Source organism: Hyperoodon ampullatus (assembly GCF_949752795.1).
Source record: "Hyperoodon ampullatus genome assembly, chromosome: 9".
Taxonomy (NCBI): Eukaryota; Metazoa; Chordata; class Mammalia; order Artiodactyla; family Ziphiidae; genus Hyperoodon; species Hyperoodon ampullatus.
In genome coordinates this window covers 7,980,775-7,994,112 of record NC_136922.1, presented here as the reverse complement: position 1 = coordinate 7,994,112, position 13,338 = coordinate 7,980,775, and the positions used below count along the sequence as shown (strand labels likewise).

Below are 13,338 nucleotides of genomic sequence, written 5' to 3'. Positions count from 1 at the left end.
GATTGTTTAGTTTAAGAATCGGAATCGTTTTCATTAAGAACCATGACTATATCTGGTTAGCTCAGTAACAGAAGAAACTTTTGACTTTCTTGCTGGTTCATGCTGGAACTAGTTCATGAAATTGCTGACCCACTCCTGAATCACACTCCTGGGGATAGAAAGCTGAATTTCCACACTGTATCCTCTCCAACCTCCTCTTCGCTTCCATCAGTGCCTCCGTGTGTCCTTCACTCTTCACCGGAGGCCATATTTAAAAACCCTACTGTTACCAGGAGAAATACTGTCTTTCTTCTGCCCACAGGATCTCTCACAGGTGGTGAGAGTCAGGAGTGAATCTGATTAAGCTGTGTGCTCTAGAAGAGTCTGTTCGATTAGAGGAAACAAACTGTTCTTAGCTTCATCCTTCAAACCAGATCATGTCTTTGGACTAAAACAAACTGTATCACTGCTTTAAAAACAGTTGAAAATCACTTATTATACACTTTTGATATTAAGGCTTTAGGAGCTTAGCAATATGGCTATTTCTATAAAATTGTTAAATAGAGATAGTAATAACCTGGTAAGGTTTTTGTGACAAAATTGCCCATTTTATTGAACCAAGTTTATACATATAACCTAAATAGAAAGATCATGATGGGCATGTATCCATCTAGACAGAATTTGAGAGGTATAATCTAACTGAATATTAGTTATTACTCAACAGTTGAAGTTTTCAGGGAATAAGCTAAAGAGCTGTTATGTGTTAGCGCCTAACACAATGCCTTGAAAGCCAATGCTATTTTATTTTATTTTTTTAATAAATTCAACAGCAATATAGATAATTTATTCTTGGAGGAACTTTCTGATTTTAAGCTGAAATAAACTAAGAATTGCCAAGTGCCTCAAAGGGATTTTGGCCAAGGACCAATAGACAATCACACTCAGAAACACATATATGTATAATGTGAAAATTTATCACCATGTTTTATTCTAATAAAGTTTAATTTTATTAAAAAAGACAAATCAAGATAGAAATATCAGAAGAAAGTATTGGAAAAATGTTCTAGTTTATGTATTTTTGATTTTTGAAGGCAGGTCCTTGGTGAATTTCCTGTTAACTCAGGCTGCATATGTGGTAGTATACTACTGGTCAGCAGATGCAGGAGCAAAAACCAAACCAAACCGAACCAAACAAAAACATACCTACCATGATAGAGATTAAATTCATTTTAATGATAGCTAAATGAATGCTTTGGTAAAGACACATTTGAATGTACTTTTATTTGCATGCATAAGTGATCTCAAGCAAAGCAGAAACAGTAGCAGAGTGACAAATTTGCATTTAAGATGTTCATTTTAATAAACAAATATAGAATTTGGGTGCTCAAGCCTGTGGTCTAAAACTTAAACCAGAGGCCCTGAATACATATAGCTCAAATCACTTTAAAAAATACCTGATTCTTTTTCTAATCATATAAAAATAGTATTCTCCTAGTAAAGTCCATGTTGAATCTTAAAACATGGAGTTTAAGTCACACACTGGACAGTCCAATCAGCAAACCATGAAGTATTAGTTAAAATTTTTCCCACTGTCATGACCCTTTTCTTTCAGTTTGCTAGTACTGATTAGGGGAGAGGTGTTATGTTGCCAACAAACAGCATTCTCTGATTAGGACTCAACCTCTTTGCTGGCCTCAACTTAAAGCGTTGCTAGGTTTGAGAGAATAACAAATATCTCACTTTCACAAAAAACATGGATGGATGGATGGAAGGGTGGATGAATAAATAGAAGGAAGGAAGGAAAGGAAAAGAAGGAGGGGAGGTAGAGAGGAAGAGAGGAGAAGGAAAAGAAAGACCCCTGCCCTATATAATGCATATGAAATAAAATGGATGTGTTATCAATCTGATAGTGTATTTAGTTTTAAAATGTGAATGTAATTAAGTATTTGAAAGAAAAAAATCGGCTGTTAATTTTTGGAAGAAAGCAATGGCCATTCAACTATTTTTCTTAGTAAGCTTTTACTGAATCTTCCCTTTAAGAATCCCTAAGGGAAAAGAAAGTTAACATTTAAATTTTTAAATTTTAAATGAAAACTTTCTTTTTCCTGTCTTTATTCTACGGCTCTTTGCAAATCGATGTGGGTGGTTAAAAATCATTACATTACTGGCGAGGTTCACAAAAATGGATGCAAATAGATGTTGTGTAGATTTGTTAAACTTGAAGAACAGACAAATGCTTTTAATATGAATCTGAAATGTGATAGTCCCAGTATAAAATATATTTTATGTGTCAAAACAAAGAAAAAAGCTAAAATTAAAGGTTAGAAAGTCTAGGAAAAACAATAAAATGTCATTCTATTTGCCCATTTGGGGTATACAATCTGTAAAATTTTTTTGTTATCAAAGAGCAAAGAATTTGGTAAACATAATGATAATATAATTGCAAATTCAGGTTACATTATTTTAAGGGAAAATGTTTAACCAGTAATGTGTATCTGAAACTAAATGTATGAACTACAAGTATTGAACTATCCTTCTCTTCTTCTCTCCCCAGAACATTGCTAAGCAACATTTTATGAGACTATTCCATAATTCAGTTTCTGATTGTGACTGCCTTATCAGTGATTCATATCAAAAAGCAATGTTTTATACTATAGCGTAGTATTAAAACATTGTTGATGTAATCACAGGATGATATCCATTCTCTAGGTCATCAGAGAGATAAGAGCAGGACTTTCCTCCAAGGGCAATATGTCCATTGGATTTTGGAATTTAAAATGAAAACGAATGAGCAATCACAGAAGACTGTTGTTATGTTTTCCTAGAATTTATATGGTTTGTTTTCTCTCCATAATCCTCCTACTCGTTATGCTTAAAAATCTGAAGCATCAAAAATCTGAAGCATCATGCAAGTCTTACTGTTCTGTCCTCAAATAATCTTTCATTTGTTTAACTTTTACTTAACTGTTTTTTAAAGTACTGCTAGCATGTTCTGTTGGGAGCCTCAGAAGAACTGCTATTTATACCCTTTTACACATTCATATGCATGGACAGCAATATAGAATAAGTATTTACATTATATTTACATGCATGTGCACACATGCTTATAAGAATGTAACCATGGGATAGGTCAAGGACCACTTACTAAAATGGAAATTTAAAATCATTTTGGTAATGAAATTATAAACATTGTTACAACATCTTAATTTCCTTATGGCTAAACATTGCTAACTGGTTGATATTAGTTGTGAAAATTATATAATCTTGCTTACACTCAAAAAGAATCCCACAATATACAAATGTTTTTCAAATCAATACATAACTTTCTTCTAAAATGCTATATCATGCCCATCAACCCAGTGGAGCCAAAGCATGTATCATTAATAAGGTTATTTTAGAAGATGATTTTGGTAACTTGAATAGAGATGAAGTGAATAGCCCAAGACCTCAGTGTTCATGTTACCAGTCTGTGTTCATGTTGAACTTAGTGTGTAAGGATTAAATCTTTTTAATTGGGAGAAAATATTTACAACATGTATATCTTCTCAGACATATAGGTTCAAAATTAGTTATTTAAAATGCTCCTGTGGTTATGTTTTTTGCATCTTATTTACATCATCTTGATCGTTTTTTTTCTTTCTCTTCACTTGCTTTTTAGTATGATATAATGTAAAACCATTTACTTTCATCATTTGTGATTACAAATGTAGAGCATACAGAGTTACAATTCTTAAATGTAAATGTTTCAGCTACAGTTCCTGTCAAAATGCATTCACTTACTAAGCTGCTGAGTCTTTGAGCTGATATTCAGATGCCCTTTCAAAGCAGGCCTGAATTCCTGGATCTCTCCACAGTCGTTTTATTACCTCAGCCAATTCAGGCATCATGCTGCCATCTTCCAGGGTATTTGTTATCACTTAAAGTTGTCTTTGGTCTTCCTATAGCATTGTTTTTGTGAGAAGGATAAAAATACATTGTTATTTGGGATCACATATTCTTTTTTTTTCCAATAGAGCATTTCAATTTGGTGATTCTTGTTTTTTTTTTTTTTTTTTTTTGGTTTGCGGGCCTCTCACATCTGTGGCCTCTCCTGTTGTGGAGCACAGGCTCCCGACGCGCAGGCTCAGCGGCCATGGCTCACAGGCCCAGCCGCTCCATGGCATGTGGGATCTTCCCGGACCGGGGCACGAACCCGTGTTCCCTGCATCGGCAGGCGGACTCTCAACCACTGCGCCACCAGGGAAGCCCTCAATTTGGTGATTCTTATTTCATTCAGTAATAATTTCATTGAGCATCTAGTCACTATATTTTTAGGTTAACACATTAGAACTCAAGTTCCTTATAATGATTGGCTCATGTCCAGAAAAGTTTTTCATTGCAAAAACTGTGAACTGTTACATGGAGAAATTAGGATATTTTGATATATATCACTGACTTCTAAATGTGATGTAAAAAGGGATAACAATATTTTAGTGTGAGTCCACTGAGCTTCTAGACAACCAAAATGCTAGTGTCAAAGGGTAATGAACCTGATCTAGTCAGACACATTGTCTTCCTTTGATTATGGCCATATATTTTCCAGGAAACAAAAATACCAAGTAAGAATTAGAGTAAAAAAGGAAATTAAAACTCAGTACTCTAAAATTATAGTTTAAAAAAATGTATCGATATACAGTATTACTTGCCATCACGTACCTCTTTGTAATCATAAAAATTAGCAATGGTAAACTTTTTTATTTAATTAATTTTATTTTTGTCTGCATTGAGTCTTCGTTGCTGCAAGTGGGCTTTCTCTAGTTGCAGCAAGTGGGGGCTACTCTTCGTTGCGGTGCGTGGGCTTCTCATTGCGGTGGCTTCTTCTGTTGCAGAGCACAGCCTCTAGACGAGCAGGCTTCAGTAGTTGCAGCACGCGGGCTCAGAACTTGTGGTGCATGGGCTTAGTTGCTCTGTGACATGTGGGATCTTCCCGGACCAGGGCTCCAAGCTGTGTCCCCTGCACCTGCATTGGCAGGTGGATTCTCAACCACTGTGCCACCAGGGAAGCCCAGCAATGGTAAACATTTTGACCCACCCAGTTTTTGAACATCCTTGTAGGTGTTGTCCCTTGCGTGCCTTTGGGGCAAATCGATAGGGCAGAGTTGAGACTTCATTAGGAAAAGAGATGGGAAGGAAGTAAAGTAAAAAGAGGAAAAGGAGAAAAGAAAAAGCAAGCATTGTGTTATTCCTGATAGGATATTTGGAAGTGACAAGGTCAGAAGGAAATAAAAGTTTGAGTCAATAATGTAGTCCACAGTTTACTTAAACTAATACTCAACAACTGGTTTATGACAAAAAAATTTTGATTAACAATGTGGATTTCAGGGCTTCCCTGGTGGCACAGTGGTTGAGAGTCCTCCTGCCAATGCAGGGGACACGGGTTCATGCCCCGGTCCGGGAAGATCCCACATGCCGTGGAGCTGCTGGGCCCGTGAGCCATGGCTGCTGAGCCTGCGTGTCTGGAGCCTGTGCTCTGCAACGGGAGAGGCCACAACAGTGAGAGGCCCGCGTACCGCAAGAAACAAACAAACAAAACAAAGAATGTGGATTTCAGACTAATTCAGTTATTGACCATGATGCTAGACCAAGCAAATGAAGAAATCTGGGCTCAAATCTTGGTTGTCAGACTCCAAATCTCATGCTCTTTCTTGCTCAAACTCTTTTGAGTGTGTATTATTATAACAACTCACATGACATTTAGCACTTGTAATATTTTACATAGTCCTGACAACAGTAGTCACATATACACAATATTTTCTCCGTCTTACAAATGACGAATCTAAAACTTGGAGGTAAATTTGCCAAATCAGTGAAGACAATAAGAATTGAAGAGTCAAACCCAAACGTATTTTCTGCAAAATCAGGTGGATACCAGTGAAGTATGTCCAATAAGAACCTGATGACTTTCTGATATAATTCAATTTATTATTATTTGAAATCTATGACAGGCTTCTGTCACCATTTTACTAAAAATCTGCTCTTTGCATGAAGAACCAAGGGTATAACTCTCATTGTTAAAGAGAGGCTCTGTTGAGACTAAAAACCTTATTTCATCTTTCTTCACAATCGGATTTTATTGCCAAACCAAACTGATCAGATGACCACTAGGCCACAAACTTTAACTGGCCCAAATCAAGGGCTTTGATCCTATTTTATTGCATCAACAAAAGGTGAACTTTAAAATCCTTCTTCCCGATTAGTTTGATGTGATAGGAAATACAAATTAGTGAAATATGATCCGATCACTTTGCTGGCATCATCCTATTTGCTTCCTTCCACACTAAAGTGCCATTTAGGACAAATGATGCAGTGCAACAGCTGCTCAAACAGTGTTGTCCCTAAAGGGAAAAAAATCGCATGCCTTGTAAGCTTTACAAAACAAGCTATTATATACTCTTTCATTCTTTTAAATAGTTACCATTTTAAATTTACATATACTTTATTTGTAGAGGTATCAAGAATATAGTCTCACCTTGAGCATTTAAATGTCATGAAGTCCTCTTGGATCATCGTTTATTATTAGCTTCCCCAAGGGCAAGCCATCCTATCAGTTTGGTTTTGTCTTTCAAGACCTTTTATATTTTAGTGTACTGCATGCAGAAGTAAAGTTGATGGTGGTGATTTTCAAACCAGGCTGCACATTGTAAACATGTGGGGTACTTTTAAAAAAATATTGATACCAGGACCCCAACCCAATCAAAATGAGTCTGAATCTCTAGGTGCCACAGTCTGCAAAGGTAGTTTAAAAAATCTCCCAGTTGTCTCAAATGTGCAGCCTGAGTTGAGAATAACTGGCAACATATTTTTTTAACCATAAATAATATCCTATTAGACATACTGCAATTCAATTCTTGAAGTTCTTCTACAGTTATCAAAGGGTTGATGATAATTAAAGAGTCCAAATTGATATTGTTTAAGGGATTGGGCCCACCAGTGAAATTTGAATTTTTGAAATACATCACACCAAAATTAACAGCTATTATGAACAGTCTTCTATATAACAGCCAAATTGATTGAACATCAAACTCCTACCTATTATCTTCCAGATTAAAAAAAAAAAAAAAACTCCAGTAATTTCCCATCAAACTCCAATAAAATTCCAAATTCCTTACTGTGGCTCACAAGGCTCTACAGTTTTAGCCACATCTTCCTTTCTAATTTTATTTCCTGTCTCCCCCCTACCCCTGCACTTTTGTCCCTCTTTCCTCAAGACACACTGGACTCCTTACTATTCCTTGAACTCTCCAAGCCCCCATTTCAGAGCTTTTGAGAATGTCTGATCTCTTCGTGTGTTTCCTGTGGCTCACTTCCTACTTCATTGAAATCTTCCCAAATCTTCATCTCTTCCCAAATACCACCTCCTCGAGAATGCCTTCCCTACCACCCTTTTTTTCATTCTTTTATCACTTTCTAGCCCCTTAACCTCCTTGATTTTTCTTCATAGCACTTATTGCTACCTATATAGTACACAGTTCTTTATATCTTTTATATTAGACTATAAGCATATGAAGGCAGAGATTTTATTGTTTTGTTCATTTCTATATCCTTAAAACCAAGAACAGAACCTAACACATAGTACATGTCCCTGAAATATTGTTGAATGGATGAATCAGTAAAATGAATATACTAATTAGCTCAGACCTCATGTTCTAGAGAAATTTTAAGGGATGTGTAATAATTTTCCAAAAGTTTCAAATAATTCACAGTGGGTATGAGGGGCATCCTAAAGAAATTTTTTTTCCCTATCATGTATTTGGAAAAGCTTGGGAATTATGGTGGTTCTAGAATAGCTCATTTTCTTAATGTTGGATAGTTCTAGAATTATGTTGCATAGGAAGTGAAATATATGTTTCCTCAACAAGTTACTCAGACTTTCTTCATCAATATTAGGGACCTCAGATGATCCTAGAACCTTGTGGAACTCATTCTGAACCCTAGAATCATATTTCAAAAGGTTGTGGAAAAAATATTGATATATCAATGGAAGGAAAGGATATCATAGCCTAATAATTTGCAGAAGTGTCAGGTTCAGAATACCACGTTTTAGCTATAGGATTTTCAGAGCCTTTGCTTACAAATACTGTTGGTAAATTTCCAATAAGTTGTTATAGTACATATGTATCCCAAACTTATTTGATTACAGAACATTTATCATAGAACATCTTGAGGAATCAGTGTTCTTTAGTTGAAATTATAGGATTCACTTCATAGGGTGCTATGTCAAAGATGGTCACAACACCCAAAATGTGTAATTAAAGTGTTAATTTTCAGCATTCTTTTATGTTGGTCTAGTGATTGCCTTAGATGCTCTAAAATAGAATATAGGAATATTCAGAGAGAGTGAATGCCTTTATTATTTCCCCCTCTTGTTTCTTCAACTTCACCCTCTTTAAAAGTTATATACTCATGAAATTAGTTTATCAAACATTAAACCAAAAGAAACAAGAATGACCCCCCCCTTTAGCTGTATTCCCCTTCAACTATAGATTCTCTCTCTCTCTCATAATCCTCAGCGATAGTTCTTTAAACTCTGTTCTCATACTCATTTCTGAACACACTTCATGGATTCTGCATTCACAACTTTTCTGAAACCTCTCCCATAATCTCTACATTATTAAATCCATTAGATTCTTTGAAATATACTACCTTCTTGACCTCTTAAGACCTTTCAATTTAGATCACCTTGCTTTGGAGCACTTCACTCAAATTCCGTGATTCCATATTCTCCTGGTTTTCTTCTTACTGTTCCATCATTTTCTCCAAAGTTTCCTATTCCTCTCAAATGACCGGAAAATGTTGGAGTTTTTCAACATTGTTACCTATGTCTCCATTCACCTTAGTGCCCTTCTCTTCTCAATCTAAGCACTTGATCTCTTCCATCCCATCCCCTTCCTTAATGTAAATTATATGCCTTAGTGTAAGGGTATCGCAGTAACACTGAGACTTAAGTCTCTAACCAAATATCCCCTTTGAACTTCAAATGCACATTTTCAACTGTTCATACATGTGGATGGCTCACAGAATTACAAACTCAGCATTTCCAAAGGGAAATTTATTAGTTCCGCCCCATCCTCATTAGTGATAGTCTTCCCTTTCTCAGTAATTCTCTCTACACGTGAGGAGGATTTAGTTCCATATCTAGCTATGCTGCTCTTTTGAAATAGCTCATACTTTGTAATTACTTATTCAACACCAATCTTTCTTCTCTAGAGGGCAAATACTATTTCCATCTCATTTACTGCTGATTCCTCAGTATATTCCTAGTGTCCAGTCAGATGTCTGCCATATAAATAATAGTTTAATGAAAAAAACCTTTTTCAAATGGTATTGGATATGTAGACTTCCATACATAAGTGTTAATGAGCCTACATTCAATGTGATTATTGGAAAGTAAAAATACCTAATATTTACTGGGAGCTTACGTTCTTCAATACTTTGTGTTTATGTGGGTTTCTTATGGTTTTGCTTCCTCCTGTAATAGTCATTGTAATTTAATGATGAAAGCACTAACACTTTGTGGATGAAAAATCTGAAACCTAAGTAACTTGTCCAGACTTACAGAACCAGTGACTAATAAAGCTTATGTATATTTTCAGTTAGGATACTTTCTCTCCTTGAATGGCAATCTGTGTGATGATGTACAAACTGTATAAAATAAATCAAAACATATAAACTGTATAAGTAAATTGAAAGCTAAATTGAAAGCCATAGGACACCAGATCTCTGAAAGCCACACATAAGCAAAATGCTTAGCAACTATCTGTTGAATAAACAGTTTAAGCCAGGTAGAGAGTGTATTAATCTTAAAATTAAATACTGAAGAATGTGATTGAAACTGCTATAATCTACATTAATCGAAATCAAAATGTGAGCTATATAGTACCTGACAACTGTGATGCTTGATACTTGAGGACATAAGTACTCCTAAGAAGTTATGTCAATTGCTTAGCGCTTCTTAAGTTACTCTGTTTACACCATTTAATGTAGGGTTTGAATAAATGACATTTATTTCTATTTTGTAGTTAGCATAATGGCAGCAATGTACAGAGTCTGTTTTCACTCCACCTGCATGCCAGATGATTAAGACTCTTAACCAACACATTTCAGGTATTTAGTGACGACTGGCATCACTGATTTGCAAACATTGGGCTGCATGAAACAAAAAATACATTTAAGTAGCAGTGGGCAAGGTTGTGATACAAATAAATGGAATATTACACATGCAAATTCAAGCATTGCTAAATCATCCTCAAAGAATTGCAGAAGGCAAACCTGTCTGAGGAACTATTATTGCTTAGAAGGAAGAAAATAAAGGAAATATTTTTACAAAAATCCTTGTATAGGGGAAAAGCACTATAATGGAAGCCAGGAGAAGTGGGTTTTCCCCTAAACTCTGGCTATTTAATGCAGGTCAACTTGCTAATCCTCTCTGGCCCTTCTTTTTTTTTTTTACATCTTTAAATAAGGGGATTATACTAGGTTGTCTCTTAAGGGTCAGTCATTAGCTTTTTACTTAGCAAGTTTATTTCTTTTCAAAAGAAAGATTTCAGTATTCCGAGGACAAAGGTATACACAGAGTTCTGAAACTTTTTGTAGTGTTTATAACATGATGTCTAGAGGAAATGAAGTAATTCAGCATAACATTCACATCTTGTCCTATCACTTAAGACACACTGGAAAATAGGAGTGCCTACTTTCTATTTATAACAGTAACAAAGGCATTCTCTTTAATGGCAGTAATTACCCTCTGTTAAATCCATTGTCACTGTTCCATGGTGTGTACCTGCCGCTGAGTTGTCAAAGTTGAAATGCCTAGACATTTAATTTGGCTGAGCTCTTCTTTCCCTTGCACTCATTCAATCAGAGATCAAAGTTTTACTACTAGTTTTGGAATACACACCTATTGAAAGTTAAGGTCTTTGTGTATGCTAATCACTTTTTTGCACAATATGTTCTTGTTCCTTTCTGTTTTATTTTTTCTTACTGCTTTTAAAAGTGCTTGTGTGTTCATCAGGCATCATTTGAATGACATATTACTAAGGATTTGTGTTGCATCCATACACATAGAGGCTTTAGCATAGGGGGAAAAAACAACACAAATGCCTCCCAAGATATTAGAACCTTCAAATACAAGGACTCTTCTTAGTGAAAGGAGTAAAGGCAGTACGTATACCTATTATTTATTGTTTTCAATATTTGATTGCCAATAATGGCTGTATTTCTACTTCAAAAATGGCCATGTTTGTCCTGCTGTAGCAAGCAATTAAATAACTTAAATAAGTGAATAAAATAGTCAATTAAAGGCTGTAGGAAAAAAACAGTAAAATGTCTTTATGGATAGATCAGGAATAAGTTCATTAAAGAAATCCCAGTTCTCTGTCAAAAATTGAAATTAGAATATTACTTTAATTATTAAATTTAAATGGCAATTATAAATAAACTTGGGGGCATTTAGGTTTTCTTCCTGGAACAGATTCTGATTGCTATACTTTTCTCATAGAATGAGGAAATATCTTTCACCAAGCAAATTGACAAAAGCACAGTTAACAAAATCCAGCTGTAGTGGGACTTAAGCAATATTGCTTTTTAAGGGCTGCAGTTGATGTGAGACACAGCTCTCTGCCTGGAAGTTCGTTCCTAGATCTGTTCAAATTAAAAAGCATTTACTGGGCATTTTCAGTAACATATTTCATGCACTGAAGAGAATGAATGAATTATAAAAGTCCCTCCTCCCTAGAAACAGACTAGTGCTCCATTGCCCCATACAGTAGCCACCAGACATGTTAATTAAGTAAAATTAAAAGTTTAGTTCCTCAATCACACTAGCCACATATGGAGAGCATAGGTGTAACGTTCCTGTCACCACAGAAAGTTCTATTGGAGAGTAGTAGATTACAGGAAGGTAGGGCATGAAATCCTGTTTTTGTACAGTGTGATTGTGTTTAGCAAAAATCCTGGCAGGTGGTATGATGAACTAGAAAAAGTGATCAACTCTATTGGGAGTGGTTGTAAGGGATCAGGGAGACTGCCTGGCAGCAGTGATGATCAGCTGATTTTTTCAAGGATAAATAGTTATTTCCAGAGTCAAAAGGAAAAAGAACATTTTAGGCAGAAGGATCTGTGTGACCAAATAGATGCTGACAATCATCAAGCTTTCAGTATGTGCCAAACATTGTTTTAAGTGCTTTCTATGTCTTATTTCTTACAATAAGCCTTAATTTAAAGTAGGTAAAATTATCACCTACATTTTACAGGTAAGAAACATAGGCACAGATACATTAAGACACTATCCCTGACTTAAAATGTTAGTGTGTAGTACAGCTGTTCAACAAACACAGTTTGCTTTTAGAGCCTGTGATCTTAGCCACTAAGCTGTATTGCCACCCATAGCATGGTAGTCCACAGAACTGTTTTAGTCCTGCATTTCTGAAGCAGGAAGTAGGAAGGGGGAAATTATGGGATGTTAGGATGAAGAGATAGGCAAGAGCTGCATTCTGAACTGTTGATTTACCACGTCTCGGAGTTTCATCTTGATAGCATAGGTGAAGCATTCAATTTATGAAGGAGATACAATCATTTTTTCAGAGATCAGTTGGTGGCAGTGTGGATAATGCAGTGGAAGGAAGAGGCGGGGAAGTAGAAACAACACAGCAAGATGCCGTTATTAATCCAGGTCAGAAATGCTGAGGTTTTGAACTAAGGCAGTGACAGTAGAGTTAAGTGACATGTTGGGAAACATACCTTACGTAGATGTAGCATAACTTGGTAAGAGAGTGAGGGGTCAGTATAACTACACCTAGATTTATTTCTTTAGAGGCTGCTGTTGCTGTGATTCATTGTAGGGGACTACAGCCCAGATGGGCAGATAAGTTTAATGTTCTTTATTCTGATGTAGACCTATCCACAGAATATAGAGGTAGATATTATCTGCTTCCCTAGTTCAGACAAGTGTCTGAGTTTGGAAGAAATATTCTGGTACAGTCCCCTTGAAGATGATTGTGAAAATTGGGGGACTTAAGCGATTTTCATGTGATGGAGGCATAGAGTAAGCAGAGAAGAGGACCTGATACAGTAGAGACACCAACAATGAAGATGTAGTCAAAGAATCGGGGAGGATAGTAGAGTTTGGAGATGAACTGGGAAAGGGAGTGATCCTAAAAGCCAGGGTAAAGTTTTAGGAGGGAAAAACTCAATGAAGTCAAGTGGAATTAAAATAAGGACTCATTTTTTTTTGAAGTTCCAAAAAGAGGTTGTTTATTGTTTTTCTTTTTTTTTATATTTTTTATTTTATTTTATTTATTTTTATTAGTTTCTGCTTTATAA

The 13,338-nt window shown here is 35.8% G+C and overlaps 1 pseudogene across 1 annotated transcript in view; it reads right to left on the bottom strand.

The window, feature by feature from the left end:
• The window catches only part of LOC307057951 (guanine nucleotide-binding protein G(t) subunit alpha-3-like), a 59,342-nt pseudogene that overhangs the window by 11,770 nt on the left and 34,234 nt on the right, over positions 1 to 13,338 (bottom strand). Inside the window, exon 5 of the transcript in view lies at positions 3,760 to 3,917. The product of the transcript in view is annotated as a guanine nucleotide-binding protein G(t) subunit alpha-3-like (transcript). The remainder of the gene's footprint in view (positions 1 to 3,759; positions 3,918 to 13,338) is intronic.